The 26,043-nt window shown below is 35.6% G+C and overlaps 1 protein-coding gene and 1 non-coding gene across 2 annotated transcripts in view; one reads left to right on the top strand and one right to left on the bottom strand.

Moving 5' to 3' along the window:
* Positions 1–26,043, top strand: part of LOC105039213 (probable 2-oxoglutarate-dependent dioxygenase AOP1) — a 92,707-nt gene that overhangs the window by 52,806 nt on the left and 13,858 nt on the right. The window lies entirely within an intron of this gene.
* LOC140854934 (small nucleolar RNA R71) lies at positions 17,778–17,884 on the bottom strand. Its single transcript, XR_012138028.1, has one exon. It is a non-coding gene; the product is annotated as a small nucleolar RNA R71 (small nucleolar RNA).

Below are 26,043 nucleotides of genomic sequence, written 5' to 3'. Positions count from 1 at the left end.
TGATAAGCGTGGGATCAACTCCGGTAACTGGATCGCTATCAACTGGTAGTCCAGTCAGGATGCTAACATCCTATAACCCTCACCAAATGGAAGATGAAACGTGTGTGTCTCTGGACGTCATCTCTCAAGCAAAGCAGTAATAAGACCAACGTCCATCTGTATATGACCAATCCGATATATTCCATAGAATCCAAGATATCGTAAATAATTCAACACTCTATGTGAGATGTCCTCTGTCCTTCAGAAGTCACTATCGGATCGTCATAGACAAAGGTGTCTGGACTCCTGCAATAAGATATAATAATTAGATAACGTATATGACTTTTCAAAAAAAAATTTAAATAGTAAGAGTAGGATTGGAATACTTACGCCGTCATCTAAAATAGTCTGTGATCGATGGTGCTCCTGCAATGTAAGAATACTGCTGTCTCGAGGATCGGGATGCCGCGGATCGTAAGTCATAATATGCTAATGAATCTAAAATAATGATATTATCACAAGTGTATTAAAAAATAAAAAAATATGATAGTCATTTATTTTATGAGAAATATATTTTAAACATAATATTGTCACACAATATAACTTAAATACACAATTCAGTTCATCTCTAGATATTAAACACGTATATTCAAATACAATCTCACAGAAATACATAAAATAATGATGAAAATACATCTTCGGAGCCTTTAATTTCTTCCACTGCTTGAAGTTGAAGTGTGTTGAAGTATCCTAGGACAGCGACGGCGATCATGACCCTGTTCCTTACAAATACCATGGTGGTTTTTACTTCTTATTTGCCTATCATCCATCTCATTTCGTAGTATTGTTGACTTTAGTCTACCTTTCTGCTTGGGTCTCAAACGATGATGATCAGAAATATATTTGAACATACGTGTATACATCCAATAATCTTCATGTGGTAATGGATTAAAGTCGTCGCTCCAAGTATTCATATATGCTGTAATTGTATATGCATCATCCATAAACCCACTAAAATGTACAGCAATTTCTTGACACAGCTAAAATGTGTGAACATGAATATTTGTACATGCTTCACTTTTCACAAGAATATTTTCTTACAGCTAAAGTAACAGTATGAAAATTTTCTCCACCTCGTAACTCTACGCTTATTCTCCTTGTAAGCACTTCATATATGCCTCTTTGAAGGTTGAATGCTGTTACTCAATGCTGGTTAGCTTTAACTTGATCTTCAGCAATCTTAATTGCAACATGAGAAGTAAAAAGATTATTTGGATTCTCCTCTATATATCTCAAGGTTTGGACATGCCTCGTATTGAAGTATTTCATAAGATGATAAAATGTCAAATGAACACAAGCTGTAATTGACACATTTCTAGCTCCTCGTAAAATACTATTAAAAATTTTCGATAAATTTGTAGTTAAGACACCATAGCGCAGGCTATCATCATATGCCAACATCTACTTCTCCTTTTCTAACTCAGACAACCAGCTCCAAGCCTCTTCATTCACTGTTCTGATCCTACCCATGATAAAGTTGAACTTGCGAACTTGATGAATGCTTCCTACTTGCCATACTGCTCTTTTCAGCTGCACATTTTTAAAATGAGTGTTAAAATTACTACAGATATGTCTTAAGTAGTATCGGTGATAGGCACGTGGTGGACTCCATCCAATAGACTCATCTATGATGATATTTAATATACCTGGATGCCTGTCAGAAATTAAGCATATTTTATTTCTATCTTTGACGATATGTATTCTGAGCTGAAAAAGAAACCAACTCTAACTTGCAGTTATCTCCTCATCCACAATTGCATATACTAATAAAAATATCCCATTCTCTGTATCAATTCTTGTGCAATTAACATCTTACCTTTAAATTTTTCATACAAGTGCGTGCCATCAATGCTGATTACAGGACGATAGTACGTAAAATCCTGGATGGATGGTTTGAAAGCCCAGAAAATATAATTTAAAACTCAGACATTGGAATTCATAATTTGAAAAAAATTTCATGAAACAATTGTATCGAGATTTGCATGTTGAAGTGCAGCCATATAATAGGATAATTTAGCATAAGACGGCTCCCATTCTCCATAAATATCAACCAATGCTGTCTACTTTCCACACCATACTTTCTTGTATGACACTGTATGTTGAAATTGATTATTAACGGTTGCCACAATAGCTTCAACTTTAATATCGAGATCTTTCTCAATAATATGTCGGACTAGTATACCAATCATCCTTCCACTGACATATTTGTGGTCTCGACTCAATCCCGTAAACAAATAAGTATGAGAACCCTCATATTTTGTGATTTAAAAATATTCATATTTTTTCAACAATGCAGCATGAAGCTTTCATTTACAATTTTGAACATTATCTGATGATGCGCATCGTACGGACCATAATTTTGAATGCGACTGGACTACATTGTATGTCCGATGCTTCATAATGTGATAAAGATTAACAGTTCTTCTTACATAATCTTTACTCTCAAACATCAGATCTTTAAAAAATTCAACCATCGAGGAGTCCCAAAACTGATAGTCAGAGTTCAATCTTCGACCAGCACTAACACAACCACCATTATCTAAATTTATATCATTAAAAAATTATGGAGATTCATGCAAATGAGGTTGAAGTTCTTCCACATTAATATTAGGCTGAACATCTTCATCATCATTTTCATCTTCACCATCATCATCATTACTGCTACTGTCCTCATCCATTCAATAGTCTTCATCTCCGCTTTCATCTGACTCAAAGCTTAGATTATCAAAATTTAGTCCACCGACTACCCAGTCATCATTTCCTATATGAGTATCGTCTCCCGCACTTACCACTACTTCTAGCAAAAGAAAAGTCACCATAGCAGAAGACACAGGAGAAGTCACTATCGGACTTTGAATAATTGGACAACTAGGGCCGACAATAGTAGAATATTGTTCTGCAAATATAGCCTCAACACTATCGGTTTGCACCATAGGAGTTATGAAAGGTGAGGAAGGCCCAACAATATTGTCTGCTTGAGTTAAAAGCCGACTATAGTATCCAAAGCTCAGTACATCTTCCTTTTCAATATATAATTCTAAAAATCGATATTCTAAATTTTTCAAAGGAAAAGTCAGCATTTCTTCGACATCTTCATCATCATCAATTGGAACTAAAATATACTTGCTATATATTAACTGTCCCGACAGATTAGGAGATTTTTATTTTAATTTTATTTCATATTTTTCTTTGTCTATAGGAATACTGCTGTATAAATGGTCCAATAATTCTTGACGGGATAATGACGAAGATGCTCTAATCATCCGGTTTGTAAGGTGACTGTATTGCACACCAGTTTTGTCATTCTGTATCATACCATCATAATACAATAGTTCACGAACTCGAGTACTGACCATTTTCTCAGAGAAATCTATGACAAGATCAAAATCAAAAAATTTAGTATTACTAATTATTTTATCATTTCAAAAGATTTACATGATAAATGCATCATATCATCAACAAATAGGTACAGATAGATCCTATCCCATTCAAGAATTGCATTAATTCTATAGGTTAATTATATTAATCAAACGATATGTAATAGGGATCGAAAAAATTTCGATAGCATTTCTCCTTAGTTCTCCCCACATGACTGAAAATGTGTGAGAAGAACTAAAGAAAAATACTGTCCGAAATTTTTTTCGAACCCTCTGCATATCATTCGAATAATATAATTTACCTATAAAATGAAATGCAATTCTCAAACTGTCCAAACTGGACAATCAATTGACCAACGTATATATTTTACAGTATCCATACAAAATATATAATCAAATATATATTTTATATGGATATCGTAGAATATCTTACATTGGTCAACTGATAGGTCTATGGTTCCATGAAATACAATATATTTTAAAATTTTTAAATTAGGATTAAATCGAATTTTAAAACAAATCTGAATCTAATGAGACAAATAAAATAAAAAATAATGAGATAAAAATAAAAAATAAAAAATAATGAGATAAAAATAAAAAATAAAAAGATCGAAATAGAAGGACACCGTAGGGCCGCATGGGCCGCCGTTGGGGGCCCTCCGTCGGGGGCCCACCGTGGGGCCCGCTGGGGGGCCGCCGCGGGTGGGGATGGTGCGGGGCAGCCGGCCAAGGGAAGGGAAGGGGCGGCCGACCGGCCAAGGGAAGGGGAGGGGCGGGGCAGCCGCCGTCGGCCCACCGACGGACCAACCACATGGGGGGGCGCGTGGGCCTGCCGTCGGCCGTCTGTCACCGGTGGGCCAAGAAAAAAGAGGGACAGAGAGAGAGGAAGAGAGAGAGAAGAGGAAGAGAGAGAAGAAGAGGAAAGAGAGAAGAGGGAGCTCACCATCGTCGAGAGCTCACCGTCGTGCCGCTGTGCCGTCGGAGAGGAGAAGGAAGATGCGGAGAAGAGGGAGACGCCGGAGAAGAGGGAGGATTTTTTTTTTGGGTCTTAAGCTACAAAAATGCCAAAAGAAATGGTGTTTTCAAAAATGCCATCCCCTTTGACATTTTTATTTTAATTTTTTTATTATTTTTTATGATATTTTTAATTTTTTTAATTATTTTTATATAATTTTTTAATAAAAAAATTAATTTAAAATGAGGATAGTAATTTGAAATGATAATTTTTATTTGAATTAAAATTAAATTTTTTATTTTTTTAATTTGTAATTATAATTTTTATTTTTTTCCATTTTTCCCCATTTTTCACTTCTTTTATGGCATTTTTATTTTTTTAATTTTTTTGAATTCAAATTAAAATTTTAATTTTTTTATAATTTAAAATTTTAATTTTAATTTTTTTCCTTTTTTACCCTTTTTATCTATTTTTATGGTATTTTTTAAGATATTTTTTTCCTTTATTTAGAATATTTTTTTAAAAAAATTAATTTTAAATGGAAAAAGTAATTTGAAATGATATTTTTTATTTGAATTAAAATTTTTAATTTTTTAAAATAAAAATTATAATTTTTATTTTTTCCATTTTTTCTCATTTTTTTCTTTTTTTATGGTATTTTTTATTTTTTAAATTTTTTAAGATATTTTTTGGGATATTTTTTAGAAAAATTAATTTGAAATGGAGAAAGTAATTTGAGATGATATTTTTTATTTGAATTAAAATTAAAATTTTTATTTTTTTAAATTTAAAATTATAATTTTTATTTTTTTCTAATTTTTTTTATAATATTTTTTTAAAAAAATTAATTTGAAAAGGTGATTGTAATTTGAAATGATGATTTTTATTTGAATTAAAATTAAAATTTTTATTTTCTTAAAATTTAGAATTATAATTTTTATTTTTTTTAATTTTTTTTATGGTATTTTTTTTACACCAATTTTTTTCAGATATTTTTTTAAAAAGATAATTTGAAATGAAGATACTAATTTGAAGTGATGATTTTTATTTGAATCAAAATTATAATTTTTACTTTTTTTAAAATTTAAAATTTAAAATTTTATTTTTATTTTATTTTTATTTTTTATTTTTTTTTTAGAATTAAAAATTAAACTCGTCATTTCAAATGGCATTTTTGAAAACGCCATTTGAAATGGTGAGTTTAATTTTTTTTTTCATTGTCTATGTGGAAAAAGGATGGAAAAGAGGTGGTGATGTGGACACCATAAAATGTCATTTTGATCGACGTTTTAAAAAATTTATATTAGTTTGATAAATAAATTAAAAATTATAAATAATTTTTTTTTAATTATTTAGGTAAAGCACTCCGATGGTGTGAGTGGCAGTTTATTGGAGTTGGCATCGATGGGTAGACATTAATATTTTTTTTATTTTGATTTTTATATTTTTTAAAATTATAAATTAGATAATAAAAAATGATATCGATCGAGGTCAAAATCACTGGTGTGGCAAGATACTACATTTAATAACGATGGCAGGCGGACAAGCAATTATATTAATCGCACGAGGCAGGTGCGGTGACTTGGAGAAGGAACGATGCTATGGTTAAGAAGACTTTAATGGCCCCTGGAGAAAAAACCCAGCTCCTCCAAATTCCCAAGGTCGACTTCCGTGGGTTGGATCCGTGCAACCTCTGCGGCTATGGCTAGGAGTCGGTGCGGGTCCAGGCGATGCGGGCGCTGGAATCGTTCAGGTGCTCGGAGACCATCTACGATGGGGTGAGCCCGAAGTTAAAGGAGGCGCTCTTCGGGCCGGCGATGGGGGAGCTGTTCGCGCTCCCCCTAGAGACCAAGAGGTGGAACACTTCGGACAAGCCCTATCAGGGCTACATCAGTCAGATCCCCACCATGGCCTACGAGTGCCTGCGCGTGGATGGCACGCCCAATCCTGAGAAGGTTGAGGAATTCGCCCGTCTCTTGTGGCCCCACGGAAATCCCAACTTCTGGCATTGTTGTCATACTTTTTTTCACCATTTGTGGGGGGTGCACAAGAAAACCGATCAAATCACAAAATGATCCGAATCATTAATTTCAATTCGGTCCGATTTAATTTTTTTCAAATTCAAATCGATTTCGGTTTAAAAATTTTAGAAATAAAAAAAAAAAAATCAATTCGATTTTGATTTTGATTTAGAAAAAGTTGGTTCAAACTAAATCAACCTGTAGATATATAGATCTTGTTTGGGATTGCTGTTAGCTTTTGAAGCTTTTAGAAATAGAGTTTTGAAAAATAAAACTTTTGAAACTAGAGTTTTTACAAAAAATTATTTGCTGTTTGATAACTATATTGATAAAGTGCTTTGGAAAAAATAAAACAGCTTCCCGACTTAGCTAGAAAGTATTTTTGGGAAAAGTTTCAAAATACATCTTTCTCCAAGTAAATTTTTTCAGCTTTCTGGTAAAATCAAAACAGCTTTTTGATATTTTTATCAAACATCACTGTATCACTCCAAATTATTTTTTGAAAATCAGAAAGTACTTTCTGGTACTTTAAAAGCTTAGCCAAATAGGACTATAATATATGAATCACCACTGGTTCATTTATGCTTTGTCCTAGCTCCACCGATTTATTACTTTTATATTTAGTCCATTTAGTCCATTTCATAAGCTACTTATTTGATATAAGTCCAATAGGCTGCAACTTAATAAACTGAACTGAATTGAACCATTTTTTCAGTTCGATTTGAACCAATTTTTTTTATATAGTGGGTTTGGTTTCGATTTCAATTTTAGAAAATTGATTCAAATTAGTTTGGTTGGAAAATTGACCCCAAATCAATTCAAATAGAACCATGCACACCCCTAGTAGGAGATTCTTTGTGGTGGAATAAAAATTCTACTAAAAAATCTTTGTTGTATCATATAGAGAATTTTTATTGTATACCACGTCATCTAATTCGAGAAGTAACAAAAAGATGAGCCAAGGTTAACGAAGAGATTATTAACAAGTAACTCTCATTTGCTGGGGTCCATCTATAGCTGCTGTACTCTAAGATCGAGCTGAGGTTGATAGGACCGAACTCTGAGATCAAGCTGAGGTCAATAAGGCCGAGGTGATGCTTAGGTCAGTGTGACTATTGCTACTTTATGGTTGACTACTAAACCAGAAAAAAAAATCTTCTTGCTAGAGTTTTTCTGATAGAGGACCTTCTAATACTCAAGTTCGTTGGAATCTCAAGAACAATGGAAGAGAGAATGAAAAATAAGAGAATAAAAGCAATGGAATGCGTCTCCAAAGACTTATCCAAGGGTCTCCTATTCTTTTCTATTTATAGAGAGAGGTCGATAGCCATTTTCACTAAAAGCATGATATAGACAGTAATTGTAAAGCAACGGCTAGTTCATGGTTTAAATTGGACGTAATGACTAATCATGTGCCCCAGCGACTACTAGCACTTTAATAATGTCAAAATGATTGTGGGCATAACTATCACCAATATTCTCATATTAGTATGATCATTTCAGGTCATCCATATCTGAGAGGATGAGATCAATTATGCTGAGCTGGTTTCACCTTGGATCACACCAAGATTAGTTGAAATATCCTCTACATCACCATACTAATGATTAGACCGAAGGGGTAGGAGACCGCATCTCACCCAAGGCCCTACCTCTCTCCACCTCCTTCTGCCATCCATTCCTCATAGGTCAAGGTGGCAAAGGAGACCTCCTATGATGTTTTCTGTCTGTCTTGTTGCCTCAATAAGGACTTTCTCACCCTATTCAAGATTGCCTCTACCAACTCAATGTTAGATATTAGAATAAAACATTTATTTCTTAGTTCCATAAATTTTATTTACGCATTGAAAAATTAGAATTATATTCAATGCTTCTTCAACTAGTGCACTTCAGCTGGATTTTTGGGTTGGTCATCACCAATGCGCATGCTCAACTTTGCTTGGTTGACCATGGTATGTCACGCTCCAAATCCGGAACATAACATGGTCATGCTATCAAGGGATGCAACCCTCGATAATACGAAGCCAATCAATCATAATCAGCTAAAATCCATCAAAAATAAGTTATAACAAAAATTTCAATTCCATTATTGATCAAGTAAATAAATTAATATTGGATCACAACGACTAAATCCAAAAGATAACACTAAACCCATATATCAAAATTCATCAGTAGTTGATTACAAGCCCATAATAATCTTATAAATTCAATTTCAACTGTCAATCTCCATACTTACTGGTGTAGACCCTCCAGCCTAGATCATCCTTGTTTCCTAACCTTATTTGTATGGACAGAAAAAAAAAATAAAAAGATATGAGCTACACCGGTTCAGTAAGCAAATCTTACACTATCTTACCCAGATTAAGCATAAGTTTATACATGCAACAATAAATCATTTAGAAAAGATGATTATTATTGAAACATAAAATTTTCATAATAACAATATATCATAAATCAATAATGCTCTTGCACATGCATAAATCATGCAATTTACATAAACATAGTTTTTAATGCATAGTATAAATAAATTCATAAATTATGTCAACTTTGTATATAAAGTTATAAATTATTTATCATTCTTTTCATATCATGATTCTTAATAATTCTCTTAAACTAAATGCTAAGGTCACTATTATACCCGTGATAGAGCCATAATCATGTACTAACTACTATTATCAATTGACAGGATCGTATACCAACTACTATTATCCATTGGCAGGATCGTATGCCAATTATTATTATCCACTGACAGGATCATATGCCAATAACTATTACCTATTGGCAGGATCGTACATAGCTATCTGAGAGTCCTTTTTATCATGTTTCTTAAGATAGGCATTCTTATGTCATATTTCATCAAATCATATTTTTTTAAATCATATATAAATAAGATATTAAATAATTTTATAAAATTTATAATCCATAAATAATCTTTAACAGTAAAACAATCATGAAATCATTCTTTCATAATAGGGCGTACATTTTATAAATATGGAGTTCATATTTTATAAAAAATTATTTATTTTAAAATATTTATAAATTATTATTTTATGATAAATCATGAATTTCACAATGCATATGCTCAATCCTTATTTTATGAAAATATGAAATAATTTTTTTCATGATAAAATAGTTAATAATTTCAAAAGTAAGTAAGAAGTGTCGGGGTTACTTATCTTTTTCGTCCTAGATCTTTTATCTTCCTTAAATGAATCAGATAATATTATTTAAAATATTAAATTTAAATTAATTTTTATTTCATAAATTTAATAAAATTAAATAATAACAGAAAGTGATTGATTAGGTGACCAGTCTGATAGACCACCTGAACACTAAATCGATTCAGGATCAGAGATCCCTAAAAAAAAAAGATGGCCTAATATAGGATCCATAGGTCTTCTTAGAGAGAGAAAAGAGGAGAGAGAAAATTTTTAGAGATAGAAAATAGAGAGAAAAAGTGGAGAGAGAAGAGAGGGAAAGAGGGAGAAAGAGGGGAGAGAAAATCCTCTTTTTTTTTTTCTTTTTCTTTTCCTTTTCTTTTCTTCTTCTTCTTCTTTCTTTTCTTTTCTTCTTTCTCTTCCTGGCCGAACAGAGGAGGGACCGAGGGGAGGGGCTCGGTGGCTCAAGCTCCTACGAAGGGTGGCGGCACGGGTGGAGGTTCGACAGTGGCGGCTGACAGCAGGGAGCAAGAGATCGCCGACAGCAAGGCTCGACCGACGGAGATTTAAAAAAAATGAAAAATAGGGGACCCCCCCTTTTCTTGAATTTCTCTGATCATTGGCCGATCACCGATGGCCATGACCTTCAGAGAAGGAGGCTAGGGAGGTGGGGGTCATGACCCATGGGTGCGGCACCATGGGCTTCGGTGCTGGTTGTCGGAAAAGAGGAAGAAAGGGCTTGATCGAACAGGAAAAAAATAGGGCATGATGTTTTGTGAATTTTCTGACGATCCCGATGGCCGACGAGGGTGTGTGAAATCATAGAAAGGAGGGGAAGAGGGAGAAGAAGAAAAGTCAGAGTCTTACCTCAAGCTTCAGTAGCATTGTCGGCTCCAATTTTTGACGAGCACGAGCAAGGGTGGTCGCAACCTCAATCAGAGAAAAGAGGAGAAATCAAGCTTGAAGATCGTCGGTGAGGGATCTTAGGGAGGGGAGGACTTATTTATAGAGAGTCCTAGGACCCCAGTAGTCCTAGGACTCCCATTCCAAATGGGGCTTGCCGGAGAAGAAGACTCCCGAAGCCCTAGGACCCCAATAGTCTTAGGACTCCCATTCCAAACTGGGCTTGTCGGAGAAGAAGACTCCTATCGGGAGTCTTCTTCCCGTTTCTCTTTTTTTTTTTTTTTTGGGATTGATGGGCCGCTTTCGGGTGGGCTTAAGGGGCTTTAGGACAGGGTATTGCATTCTACCCCCATTAAGAGAAAGTTTCATCCTCGAAACTTGATATACCTTCATTTTCAAATAAATAAAGATACCTTATCTCTATATTATCTTTATCATACTTTAGATCAGTTTCTGTCAACTCTACTTTTCTTATGACGCAATTCTTAAATAAAGCATCGGTGAGAATAATTTTTCTTAAGTGAAGAGATCACACGTAGTAATTTATTCAATTCTTTGAATATGTAGTTAAACTTGAAAAACACAGAAGAATAACAAAATTAAAATCAAATAACACATGGGCATCTACGGGTTGACTAGAATCATACCTGTAATGACTTGATCACCTGTATTGGCATCCTGTTCAGTCAAAACAAATATTTGTGCATTCTCTTTTTGGTTTTGATCAGTGAGTTTGGTGGACTTAGAGTCATTCTTTTTATTAAGATAATTTCGTGCTAAATGTCTTTTCTTGCCGCACTCAAAGCACATTCTGAGTTTCTTATAACAAGGCCCACTATGAGTTCTACCACAGTACTCACAAATTTCAATTTCTTTCTTCTTATTAGAGTGGTTCTCTAAATCATCATGATGGTCATTCTAAGTCTCATTGGTCTAGACCTTTTCCTATTTTTTTTTCTTCCTTCGATCTTTTAATATCTGATTCAACTTTCAAAACTAATTTTAGTACATCTTTATAGCCATTAAAAAGATGAGAGGACAAACGAGAGCAAATTTTATATCGTAGATCATGCTCAAATCTATTTGCTTTACTTTTTTCATACTCTAAAAATTGAGGGCAAAATCGACTTAACTCATTGAATTTGTTTGCATATTCCAGTACTGTCATATCATCTTTTTGCTTCAAATCTAAGAACTCATTTTCTTTCACTAATCTCACTAACTCAGAAAAATATTGGTCAAAAAATCTCTTTTTCAACTCCTCTCATATCAATTGATTATCATTATTTTCATATGCAGTCTTTATTGCAGTCCACCAAAACTCGATATTTTCTTTTAACATAGGAATTGCTAACCTAACCTTCACATCCTCAGGATACTATAGTGCATCAAACATCTTTTTCATTTCTCGAATCCATGTCTCTGCAACCAGAGGGTCAGGTCCATCCTCAAACAGTGATGAATTAAGCCTTCTAAATCTCTCGTAATATGACTCTAAAGATGGTGTGGGTTGAGAAGCAAGTTGTGTCTACCGTTGTTGCATAAGTTGGGCCACTACTTGGCATACCCCAGCAATATCTGCCTAAGTGGCCGATGCATTAGGAACCTGCTCAACTGATTGGCTGGTATTTTTTCTTGTAGTCCTTCTTGCTCCTCTCTTTCTATTGACAGAATTTATCGAGACTTCATTCTCTCTATTACTCATTATCATCTAGATAAAAAATACTAGCATTAATTATCTTCTTTAAATGAGTAATGAAAACTCTAAGAAAATTTATCTGTTCTTATTTAGTTAAACATGATCAAGCTCAACGAGACCTATCTACCCATTGCTAGACTTTAAGTTTACCCTTGATCAAACCTATGGCTCTGATACCATAAAATATTACACCCCAAATACGGAACATAACACGATCATGATATCAAGAGATGCAGTCCTTGATAACACAAAGTCAATTAATCATAATCAGCTAAAATCCATCAAAAATAAATTATAACAAAAATTTTAATTTCATTATTCATCAAGTAAATAAACCAATATTGAGTCAGAGTGACTAAATCCAAAAGATAACACTAAACCCATATATCAAAATTTATCAGTAGTTGATTACAAGCCCATAATAATCCTATAAATTCAATTTCAACTGCCAATCTCCATACTTACTGGTGTAGATCCTCCAGCCTAGATCATCTTTATTTTCTAACCTTATTTATCTGGACAGAAAAAAAATAAAAAGATATGAGCTACACCAGCTCAGTAAGCAAACCTTACACTATCTCATTCAGATCAAGCATAAGTTTATACATGCATCAATAAATCATTTAGAAAAAATAATTATCATTGAAACATAAAATTTTTATGATAACAATATATCATAAATCAATAATACTCTTGCACATGCATAAATCATGTAATTTATATAAACATAGTTTCAATGCACAGTATAAATAAATTCATAAATTATGTCAACTTTGTATATAAAGTTATAAATCATTTGTCATTCTTTTCATATCATGATTCTTAATAATTCTCTCAGACTAAATGCTAAGATCACTATTATATCCGTAACAGGGCCATAATCATATACCAACTACTATTATCTATTGACAAGATCGTATACCAATTACTATTACCCATTGACAGGGTCATATGTTAATTACTATTACCCACTGACAGGATCATATGCCAATAACTATTACCCATTGGTAGGATCGTACATAGCTACCTGAGAGCCCTTTTTTCTATGTTTCTTAAGATAGGCATTCTTATGCCATATTTCATCAAATCATATTTTCTTAAATTATATATAAATAAGATACTAGATAATTTTATAAAATTCATAATCCATAAATAATCTTTAACAGTAAAATGATTGTGAAATCATTCTTTTATAATAGAGCATACATTTCATAAATATGGAGTTCATATTTCATAAAAAGTCATTCATATTAAAATATTTATAAATCACTATTTTGTGATGAATCATGAATTTCACAATGCATATGCTCGATCTTTATTTTATGAAAATATGAAATAATTCTTTTCATGATAAAATAGTCAATAATTTCAAAAGTAAGTAAGAAGTGTCAGGGTTACTTATTTTTTTCATCCTAGATCTTTTATCTTCCTTAAATGAATCAGATAATCTTATTTAAAATATTAAATCAGAATCAATTTTTATTCTATAGATTCAATAAAATTAAATAATAACAGAAAGTGATTGATTAGGTGATCAGTCTGATAGACCACCCAAACACTGAATCGATTTGGGGTCATAGGTCCCTAAAAAGAAAAAAGATGGCCCAATATAGGATCTATAGATCTTCTTAGAGAGAGAAAGGAGGAGAGAGAAATTTTTTAGAGAGAGAAAATGGAGAGAGAAGAGAGAGAAAGAGGGAGAAAGAGGGGCGAGAGGAGAAAAAAAATTCTCCCCTTTTTTTTCTCTCTTTTTTTTCTTTTCTTTTCTTTTTTTTCTTTTCTTTTCTTTCTTGTTTTTTATTTTTCTTTTCCTTTTCTTTTCTTCTTCTTCTTCTTTCTTTTCTTTTCTTCTTTCTCTTCCTGGCCGAACAGAGGAGGGAGCGAGGGAAGGGGCTCGATGGCTCGGGCTCCTGCGAAGGACGACAGCACGGTCGGAGGTCCGACAGTGGCGGCCGACAGTGGAGAGCAAGAGATCGCCGACAGCGAGGCTCGACTGACGGAAGATTTAGAAAAAAATGAAAATAGGGGATCCATCCCTTTTCTTGGATTTCTCCGATCATTAGTCAACCACCGACGGCCATGACCTTCAGAGAAAGAGGCTAGGGAGGTGGAGATCATGACCCATAGGTGCTGCACCATGAGCGATGGCGCTGGTGGTCGGAAAAGAGGAAGAAAGGGCTCGACCGAATAGGAGAAAAATAAGGCATGATGTTTTATGGATTTTTCAACGATCCCGACGGTCGGTGAGGGTGTGCGAAACCATGGAAAAGAGGAGAAGAGGGAGAAGAAGAAAGGTCGGAGTGTTACCTCAAGCTTCAGCAGCGTTGTCGGCTCCAATTTTCAACGAGCACGAGCAAGGGTGGTCGCGGCCTCAATCGGAGAAAAGAGAGAAAATCAAGCATGAAGATCATCGATAGGGGGTGATTTATGTCACAAATTGACATAAAAAGTATTAATTAATATCTAAATTATCTAATTTTATTAGAAAATTGATACTTGTTATTATATTTTGTAGAAGAAGAGGTCATCAATAGAAAGAACAAGGAAAGAAGATTCCAACGGCATAAATTTTACGTAAAACGGAGTTAAATTGACCCAGGAATTGAAGAATGAAGAAAGAAGACTCAATTGGGTCAAATCCGAGTCAAATCAGATCAAAATTGATCAAAAATCAATTGATTTGGTGATCTGGTTAACCGCCTGATCCACAGCAACAGGCGCCTGGACCATGGACCCATCGGCGCACCATAAACCAGCCAATCAGCGAGTCTCGGCTCATCGCAACGCATCGCGAGCCCGATCCACGCGCGCGGTCCAGGGCTCATGAGGAGAGAGAAGAAGGTCCGAAGGGCAACCTGGTAACTTCACATCACTCGATGGTCCGATCTTCTCTGATCAAGATCAGCGCTCTACATTTTTACGCCATCGGACGGTCACCATCGCAGTCGGTCAAGATCCAACCGTAATCAAGGCAATTGCAAGAATCAATAAACACTAGGACAACACAGGATCCTTCTGCAGCACGATCCAACGGACAAAATCTTCCAGCGCCTTGATCGGACGGTCCGCAATGCATCCAACCTGATCCCATCTCTGCAGCACGATCCAACGATAGCGCTTCACCCAGATGGTGATCCGACGGCCCAGAATCGCTTCCGGCTTGATTTATTAGATGAATTGGATCCTTTAGATGAAGATCGGACGGCTGAAATAATTTCTAGAGTTTTTTGATGGATTTAAGTGCTTTTTGAGCGAGATTTGAGCCCCTAAACCCCCCTAACAGCCCTCTAAAATCTCTTAGTCCCACATCTAAAGTTTTGAAAACCTTATAACCCCCAAATGCCTATAAAAAGCCCCAAAAGGCCCTTGTTTTGAGGAGACTGGCCTTCCGATCAAGCTTGTAACCCTAGATAGTGGGGTTTTTAGCTTTCTTCTCAAGCCTCGAGCTTTGAAATTTTTGTAATAAATTTCTTTTATATAAAATCTTATTTTTATGCAATTTTATCTCTTTACATTATGCAATTTATTTTTCTTGCAATTAGGATAGTTTAATTTATGCAATTTAATTTTATGCAATTAGGTTAGTTTAAATTATGCAGTTTAAATTTATGCAATTAGGATAGTTTAATTTATGAAATTAGGGTAGTTTATTTTTCTGCATTTAAATTTTGCAAGTAGATTTAGATCATGTCTAGCTAAGCATCCCTTCTAGGGTTTGCGATGAAGCTAGATCATGAGTAGGAATTTTATATAGGGTTCTTTCTTTTTCTTAGGATTTTTTTTTCTTCCTCTTTTGTCAAGAATTTTTGATGAACTACAGTTGGGTCAGAGTCCCTTCATAGTTCATGCTTGATTCAGTGCATAGGAGGAGAAAACCCTAAGGGATCCTAGTTACTACTCCCTTGTAAAGAATCTTGATGGATTATCGTTGGGCCTTAGTCCCTTCATAATCTATGCTTGAGAAAGACAAGAGGAGTAGTCGTTAGGATCAATAAGAAAAATTCTAGGTAGAATTCCCTAATCTAGATCTAGTGGATTCAAAAACCCTAGATCCTTAGTCTTATTGTCTTTAGCAAACAACTTTCGATTTTCGATTTTCGTTAAAGCTCGCTTGAGCATAGATTTGAAAATTATTTTTAAACCAAGTCTCTGTGGGATCGACCCGTACTCGCTGGTCGTGCTACTCTGCATACTGTGTGCTTGCGATTTTATTTACAAATTTTAAGATTTGCACATCAAGTTTTTGGCGCCGTTGTCAGGGATTTGGCGTTTTAAATTGTTTTCAAATATTTGTTCTTCGTGCTTTGTAACTCTCTTTCTTTTTCCTTTAGGTTTCTAGATTTAGTTGGTGATTGCTGAAAAACTCAGGTACGCTTCTAATTTCTCTTTTATTATTTTTAGTTAATTACTTTTCCTTTTAGACCTAATCATTTGAATTTACTTAATCATAAAAAAATAATAAAAAAATAAAATAAAATAAAACAAAAGATATTTCATAATCATGAAGTAAAATATCAAAATAAAAAAAAATTCTAAATTAAAATCTTTTACATTCTTGGTCATCTTGTTTATTTGCATTTGTATTTTCATAATTAATCTAAGGGCATCAACCCATTAACAAGATAAGGTGGGGATTTCATTACCCTTCCTTAGCCCAAAAACCATCTCCATCATATTGCATTACCTAGACCTTTAATCTTAAAATCAATTAGACGTCAACCTTAAGGAATTCGAGCTCAATAGGACAAGGAACCCTAAGAGTTCTACCAAGTTTGAGTTGTTTGATTAGTTGGTGTCTAGGCAAGTCCCTGAGGGTGGTTTGTTAAATTGGTTCAGTTGCTGGCCTGGCCAACTCGTTTGGTGTCTAGAAAGACAACGATGAGTGAACCTCCCACCTCTTATACTTACCTGGCTAACTAGTTGATCAATCTCCACTTGGAAGACTTGAAGGGTCATCCTGGAACAGTTAGGAGCTGTCTAGATTTAGGTTAACCCTAGGATAGATTGAGTTTAATTTATTGTTTCACTTGTTTAAAAAATAAAAAAAAATTATTAAAATTTAAATTAATTTGGTTACTTTTCTTTAGATTTAGGACTCCTTAGGATCTTTTCTTTAGAACTTTTTCTCTTTTCTTTCTTTTTCTTATACATAAAAATTTTATAAAAAAAAATTGTATAAACATCGAGAACCGTACACCTCATGTGTGGAGAAGAGTGTCGGGTCGTCTAGTTAGAATTGAGTCAATTCCTGTTGTTTCAATGGCTGAACCAATCTAACCCATGACCCTTAAGGATTTGTGTTGTCCAGTTGGCTCCATCCAACCATCTTGTATCAGGTTGCCACAACCCACAGCTAACAATTTTGAAATCAAACCTCAAATCATAGATATGCTTCCAAAATTCACAGGATTAGAGGATGCTTATATATTTATTAGAGAATTTGAGGAGATATGTGCAACCATGAAACTGCAATTAACAGAGGATGAGGTCAAACTTAGATTAATCAACTTTGCCCTTAAGGATAATGCTAAGAAGTGGCTTTATAGTCTGCCAAACCATTCTGTCACTACCTGGGAGGGCTTTGTGAGAACATTTTTGAAAAAATATTTCCCCCATCATAAAACAGCTAGGATTAGGAATGAAATAAATCAATTTTACCAACTAGCTGGTGAATCATTTTGGAAGTACTTTGATCGTTTCAAGAATCTTTTGACCCAATGCCCACACCATGGAATAGAAACTTGGAGACTATGCCAGATCATCTATGAGGGGTTAGATTCAAACTCAAGAACCATGCTAGAGTCCATGTGCCAAGGCCAATTTATGGACAAAGAAACTACTGAAGCTTGGCAATTCTTAGAAGACCTAGCCGAGAAAAATTTACAGTGAGAAACAACTAGGGAACCTAATAAAGCTACACCTTCAAGAGGAGGAATGCATCAAATTCAACCAACCCTAGCATCAGAGGCCAAGATTGCAACCTTAACACGTAGATTGGAAGCCTTAGAATTACAAAGACCAGCCAATGTAAATCAAATATCTGCACCCATGTGTAAAGGGTGCAATGCACCAGACCATGTCTTAGAAGAATGTTCCTACTCGAATGAGTGTGCACAGGTGAATGCCACCTATCAAGGACCATTGAACAATCCTTATGCACCCACATATAACCCAGGTTGGAGGAATCACCCGAATTTCTCATGGTCCCAGAATCCTAATGTAGGCAATCCAAATTTCAATCAGCAAAATCTAAGGTCCAACCCAGTAATGAACAACCCGCCAGGCTTCCATGATAATGACAAGAAAATTACCTCTTTAGAGAAAAGCCTAGAAGCCATGATGAAGACACATACCAGCTTTATGCAAACCACGGGTCAATTCATAAATAATAACACCCAAGCTATAGCCCGTCTGGAAATGCAAGTAAGTCAGCTGGCTTCGACCATTAGTGAACGAGAACATGGTAGGTTACCTAGCCAACCTGAGCCAAATCCTAGGAACCAAAATGGTCCACGACCCCAACAAGGAAACCAAGTTAATGGTGTAAATGCCATTCATACCTTAAGATCGGGAAAACAAATAGACAATAAGGTAGTTGTACTTGATGATATAGAGGACTCATCTGCCGAGTCACCTTCTAAAACTACTACCTTTCAACTTCAAGCATCAGAAACTGAAAATTCACCTAGTCCAGTACTTAAAAGTCCTAGAGCTCCTTTTCCAAACAGACTGAAATCCAATAAATCTGAATATTTAGACAAAATTTTAGAGGTATTTAAACAAGTCCAAGTTAATATTTCTCTTTTAGATATAATCCATCAGGTTCCAACTTATGCCAAATTTTTAAAAGATCTTTGCACTAGGAAAAGGATCACTAATGTACCAAAGAAAGTATTTTTGGCTGCAAGTGTCAGTTCATACCTATCTAGCCATATGCCAATTAAATATAAGGACCCTAGAGCTCCAACAATTTCTTGTGTTATTGGAGAAACCAATATAAAAAAGGCCTTGCTAGATCTAGGAGCTAGTGTGAATATCCTTCCATATTCGGTGTATGAGCAACTAGGATTAGAAAAACTTCAACTTACTGGGATCACATTACAGTTAGCCGATAGATCTCTCAGGATCCCTAAGGGAATGGTCGAGGATGTTCTGATAAAGGTTGAAAATTTTATTTTTCCTGTAGATTTTATTGTTTTAGAGACTGAGCCAGTTGCGAATCCTAAAGGACATATACCTGTCATTTTAGGAAAACCATTCTTAGCTACGGCCAATGCTGAAATCAATTGTCGAAATGGTCTAATGAAGCTATCCTTTGGGAATATGACCATTGAGCTTAATGTTTTTAACTTAGAACAGGAATCCTCTTCTCATGCTGATGTCAATGTAGTCCAAGATGGTATTTATGAATCCATTGACATTAGTGATGATGAAGTCGACCTAGAGTCTAACCCCTGGTTAATCCATGAGTCTGAGGATGTCAATGAAATACTTAAAGAAAATCAGATTAATCAGGAATCGACACTTTCTACTGAACCAATCATTGAGATAGTGAAATCATCACCTAAACCATCGATAGAGGAAGCACCCATTTTAGAACTGAAACCCCTCCCAGAACATCTCAAGTATGCATATCTAGGACCCAAAGAAACTTTGCCTGTAATTATTGCATCAAACCTAGATCCCAAGCAAGAAGAGGAGTTAGTGTCAGTTCTAAAAGCAAATCAAGAAGCAATAGGTTGGACCATAGCAGATATCAAAGGAATAAGTCCTTCTATAGTTCAACATAGAATATACTTAGAGGAAGAGGCTAAACCAACAAGAGAAGCCCAAAGAAGGCTTAATCCAGCTATGAAGGATGTAGTTAAAAAGGAGATTCTGAAACTCCTAGATAGTAGAATAATTTATCCTATTTCTGATAGCTCTTGGGTAAGCCCAGTTCAAGTAGTACCCAAGAAATCTGGGGTAACAGTGGTCCAAAATGATGCAAACGAACTTATCCCGACTAGGATCCAAACGGGATAGAGGGTCTGTATAGACTATAGAAAGTTGAATGCTGCGACAAGGAAAGATCACTTTTCTTTGCCATTTATTGATCAAATGTTGGAAAGACTAGCCGAACAAGAGTTTTACTATTTTCTTGATGGATACTCCGGTTACAACCAGATCCCCATAGCCGCTGAAGATCAAGAAAAGACTACATTCATCTGTCCATTTGGTACTTTTGCCTATAGACGAATGCCCTTTGGACTATGTAATGCACCGGCAACCTTCCAGAGATGCATGATCAGCATGTTTTCAGATATGATAGAACGATTTCTAAAATTTTTATGGATGACTTTTCTATTTTTGGCCTAACCTTCTCCGAGTGTCTGAATCACCTGCAATTAGTTCTAGAACGATGTAAGGAGAAGTACTTAGTTCTCAACTGGGAAAAATATCAGTTTATGGTCAAACAGGGAATAGTTCTTGGCCATGTCATTTCTAAAAAGGGGATTGAAGTAGACAAGGCCAAAATAGATCTAATTGCAAGTCTTCCACCATCTAAATCTGTGAAAGAAATATGTTCATTTTTAGGTCATGCTGGATTCTATAGAAGGTTTATTGCCAACTTTAGCAAAGTAGCACGTCCACTGACTAATCTTTTGGCAAAGGATACCAAATTTGAATTTACTCATGAGTGCTTGGAATCTTTTGAATTTCTAAAAAAAGTACTTGTATCAGCTCCAATCATTCATCCTCCTGTCTGGTCTGAACCATTTGAATTAATGTGTGATACGTCCGATCATGTTGTGGGCGCAATCTTAGGTCAACGGATAAATAAGCTGCCTAGAATGATATATTATGCAAGTAAAACCTTAAATGATGCGCAGCTTAGCTACACCACAACTGAGAAGGAGTTCCTTGCCGTTGTCTTTGCTTTAGAAAAATTTAGATCTTATTTGGTTGGGACCCACACCATTGTTTACCCCGATCACTCAGCCATTAGACATCTCCTAGCAAAGAAGGATGCCAAGGCACGCTTAATCAGATAGATTTTGCTCCTTCAAGAATTTAACCTAGAAATTAGGGACAAGAAAGGCACTGAGAATGTTGTAGCAGATCATTTGTCCCGAATTTTAGTCGTACCATCTAGTGAACCACCCATCAATGAATCTTTTCCAGATGAGCAACTCATGTCTGTGTCTACTGAACCTTGGTTTGCTGATATTGTAAATTATTTAGCCATAGGTAAGATACCTTCTCATTGGACTAAGCAGGATAAATATAAATTCTTTGCCCAAGTAAAGTATTTCATTTGGGATGATCCTTATCTTTTTAAACAATGTCCTGATCAAATTATTAGAAGGTATATCCCAGATAACGAAGTCATGAATATTTTATCTTTTTGTCATGATCAAGCATGTGGGGGTCACTTCGCGTCTAAGAAAACTGCTGTTAAGGTTCTTCAATGTGGTTTTTATTGGCCCAATTTGTTTAAGGATGCTCATGAATATTGTAAAAGTTGTGCTCAATGTCAGAAAATGGGTCGAATCATCAAGCGACACATGATGCCACTCAACCCAATCTTGGTAGTTGAAGTTTTTGATGTTTGGGGGATCGATTTCATGGGACCATTTTCAAATTCTTTTGGAAATGAATATATTCTAGTAGCAGTTGATTATGTTTCAAAATGGGTAGAAGCAATTGCATGTAGAACACCCGATAGCAAAATGGTCATTAAGTTTCTTAAAGAAAATATTCTCGCCCGTTTCGGTATTCCTAGGACAATCATTAGTGATCGGAGAACCCATTTTTGTAACTGACCTTTTGCAACATTGATGAAAAAGTATAATGTCACCCACAAATTGGCCACACCATATCATCCTCAAACTAGTGGGCAAGTTGAAGTGTCAAACCGATAAATCAAACAGATCCTGAAAAAAACTGTTAGTGCCAATAGAAAGGATTGGTCTTTGAAATTAATTGATGCACTTTGGGCATACCGAACCGCTTTCAAGACCAATCTAGGAATGTCTCCTTATAGGATTGTGTTTGGTAAACCATGTCACTTGCCTATTGAGATAGAACACAAAGCCATATGAGCCATCAAACAACTAAATACAAATTTGAACGACGCTGGAAACCATAGGAAGCTTCAGTTGAATGAATTAGAAGAACTTAGAAATGAAGCCTATGAAAATGCAAGGATATACAAGGAACAAACCAAAGCATTTCATGATCAATCAATTATGAGAAAAACTTTCAATATCGGATAAAAGGTGCTCTTATATAACTCTAGATTACATCTGTTTCCAGGAAAGCTTAGGTCTAGATGGACAGGATCATTTTTAGTAAAGGAAGTATTTTCACACGGAGCTGTTGAGATAGAAAACCCAAGTAATGGTGTTATCTTTAAAGTTAATGGTCAACAATTAAAACCATTCTTGGAATTACCTGTCGAGACTGTTGAAGATGCCATGGTTCTTTATGAACCAACTTATTCTGATTAAATTGCTTTGAGGTTTGATCTGGCTGAAGACATAAAACTTAGCGCTTCTGGGAGGCAACCCAGCTTATTTAATTTCTAATGCTTTCTTTGTTTTCAGTTTGCTTAGGACAAATAAATTAGATAAACTCCATTGGGGACAATGTCGGTCAAGTTGGGGGGAGAGCTTGAACAAAATCAGGTGTTATCATTTCCTTTTCCTTCCACTATGAGTTATTTCTTGCATTTAATATATTAAAAAAAATTTAAAATAAATTAATCTAGAAAAGAAATAAGAGTAAGTTAGAAAGTATTTGCTAATAAATGTAGTGAGTCACGGAGAAGATTAGCTGGTTAGACTCTTGGTGGCCTAGGTCATTTAAAGACTATTAGCACTTCCAATTGCACATGCACACTAACAAGGTAAAGTAGGTGTTATTGTAAAGCCAATTAAGGATTTGAGTATTATTTAAATTAGATAATTTTTTCTACACCCCAATTGAAGAAATTTGAATTTAAGGAAAGAGCTATCTGTTGAAATAAAATGCAAAACACAGAGTAAATATGGATTGCCCTAAGCCTAGTAACCGGGTCTCTTCACCTAAGTCAAGTGTTGAGATTCGCGTCAAACGGTGGTGGAAGGCCAGGATGCTCAGCAAAAAAAAAAAAAAAAAACAGTGTGAAAGCTACCTTAGTTCTTTGTTTAATCTGGGGTGTATAGAAAATTAATCGAACTAAGTTATGAAAAATGATATAATTGGCCTGTACAAGTTAATACTGAAATACTAAGTTAGTTATCACTCACACAAGTGCTATAAAACTTTAAGTGTACTCTAAGAAAGCTCCTAAGTAGACTGACTACCGATTCTAATTCGAAGCTCATTACTTAGTAATACTAGAAAACTTCTTGAATTTCGATCTTAAATTAATTTGCAAAGGAAGGATCTTTTTGGAATATGATCTTATTTTGGTACATTGCTAAGGGACTAGCAATGATTAAGTTGGGGGGTATGATTTATGTCATAAATTGACATAAAAAGTATCAATTAATATCTAAATTATCTAATTTTATTAGAAAATTGATATTTGTTATTATATTTTGCAGAAGAAGAGTCATCAATAGAAAGAACAAGGAAAGAGAATTCCAACGGCATAAATTTTACGCAAAATGGAGTTAAATTGACCCAGAAATTGAAGAATGAAGAAAGAAGACTCAATTGGGTCAAACCCGAGTCAAATCATGTCAAAATTGGTCAAAAATCAACTGATTTGGTGATCTGGTTAGCCGCCGGGTCCACAGCAACAGACGCCTGGACCATGGACCCATCGGTGCACCATAAACCAGCCAATCAGCGAGTCTCGGCTCACCGCAACGCATCGCGAGCCCGATCCACGCGCATGGTCCAGGGCTCATGAGGAGAGAGAAGAAGGTCCGAAGGGCAACCTGGTAACTTCACATCACTCGATGGTCCGATCTTCTCTGATCAAGATCCAACGCTCCATATTTTTGCGCCATCGGACGGCCACCATCGCAGCCGGTCAAGATCCAACCGTAATCAAGGCAATTGCAAGAATCAATAAATACTAGGACAACACGGGATCCTTCTGCAGCGCGATCCAATGGACGAAATCTTTCAGCACCTTGATCGGACGGTCCGCGATGCATCCGACCTGATCCCATCTCTGCAGCGCGATCCAACGGCAGCGCTTCACCCAGATCGTGATCCGACAGCCCAGAATCGCTTTCGGCTTGATTTATTAGATGAATTGGGTCCTTTAGATAAAGATCGGATGGCTGAAACAATTTTTAGGGTTTCTTGATGGATTTAAGTGCTTTTTGAGCGAGATTTGAGTCCCTAAACCCCCCTAACAGTCCTCTAAAATCTCTTAGTCCTACATCTAAAGTTTTGAAAACTTTATAACCCCCAAATGCCTATAAAAAGCCCCCAAAGGCCCTTGTTTTGAGGAGACTGGCCTTCCGATCAAGCTTGTAACCCTAGATAGTGAGGTTTTTAGCTTTCTTCTCAAGCCTCGAGCTTTGAAGTTTTTGTAATAAATTTTTTTTATATAAAATTTTATTTTTATGCAATTTTATCTCTTTACATTATGCAATTTATTTTTCTTGCAATTAGGATAGTTTAATTTATGCAATTTAATTTTATGCAATTAGGTTAGTTTAAATTATGCAGTTTAAATTTATGCAATTAGGATAGTTTAATTTATGAAATTAGGGTAGTTTATTTTTCTGCATTTAAATTTTGCAAGTAGATTTAGATCATGTCTAGCTAAGCATCCCTTCTAGGGTTTGCGATGAAGCTAGATCATGAGTAGGGGTTTTACATAGGGTTCTTTCTTTTTCTTAGGGTTTCTTTTTCTTCCTCTTTTGCCAAAAATTTTTGATGAACTACAATTGGGTCAGAGTCCCTTCATAGTTCATGCTTAATTCAGTGCATAGGAGGAGAAAACCCTAAGGGATCCTAGTTACTACTCCCCTGTAAAGAATCTTGATGGGTTATCGTTGGACCTTAGTCCCTTCATAATCTATGCTTGGGAAAGACAAGAGGAGTAGTTGTTAGGATCAATAAGAAAAATTCTAGGTAGAATTTCCTAATCTAGATCTAGTGGATTCAAAAACCCTAGATCCTTAGTCTTATTGTCTTTAGCAAACAACTTTCGATTTTTGATTTTCGTTAAAGCTCGCTTGAGCATAGATTTGAAAATCATTTTTAAACCAAGTCTCTGTGGGATCGACCCGTACTCGCTGGTCGTGCTACTCTGCACACTGTGCGCTTGCGGTTTTATTTACAAATTTTAAGATTTGCACATCAGGGGGCCTTAGGGAGGGGAGGACTTGTTTATAGAGAGCCCTAAGACCCCAGTAGTCCTAGGACTCTCATTCCAAATGAGGCTCATCGGAGAAGAAGACTCCTATCGGGAGTCTTCTTCCTATTTTTCTTTTTTTTTTTGTTTTGGGCTTGGTGGGCCGCTTTCAGGTGGGCTTGAGGGGCTTTAGGACAGGGTATTACATGGTGTGCGCGTGTGCGATGCATCACGAGCGATGCAACACCGTGCATACATATGTAAGTTTGTGTTTTGCTTTTACTTGTTTTGAGTTGTTTTAGAATTATTTTAATTTTTAAATTATGTTTCATACGGTTTATTGGACTAGCCATTGGAGAGGTTTCCATGGCTAGACTAACTGTGAAGGAGACATTATCAACCCACGACGCCTGGTAACCTTTCTGGGTGCTTTATGGGCTAACAACCTGTTGAGCCCAACTCAACCACAACCTCCATGGACGTTGGGCTGACCTCCGCCACATTCTCCAGCCGACGGCCATAGAGAGCGATCATTTCCATTTAAGGAGGGATCAGTCGATAGGAGGCAACAACTATCATTGGAGAATCCAATCCGCCTGCAGATTG

This window comes from Elaeis guineensis, chromosome 1 (assembly GCF_000442705.2).
Source record: "Elaeis guineensis isolate ETL-2024a chromosome 1, EG11, whole genome shotgun sequence".
NCBI lineage: Eukaryota > Viridiplantae > Streptophyta > Magnoliopsida > Arecales > Arecaceae > Elaeis > Elaeis guineensis.
Note: the sequence above shows the minus strand (reverse complement) of the source record. Positions and strands in the feature narration are given on the sequence as shown.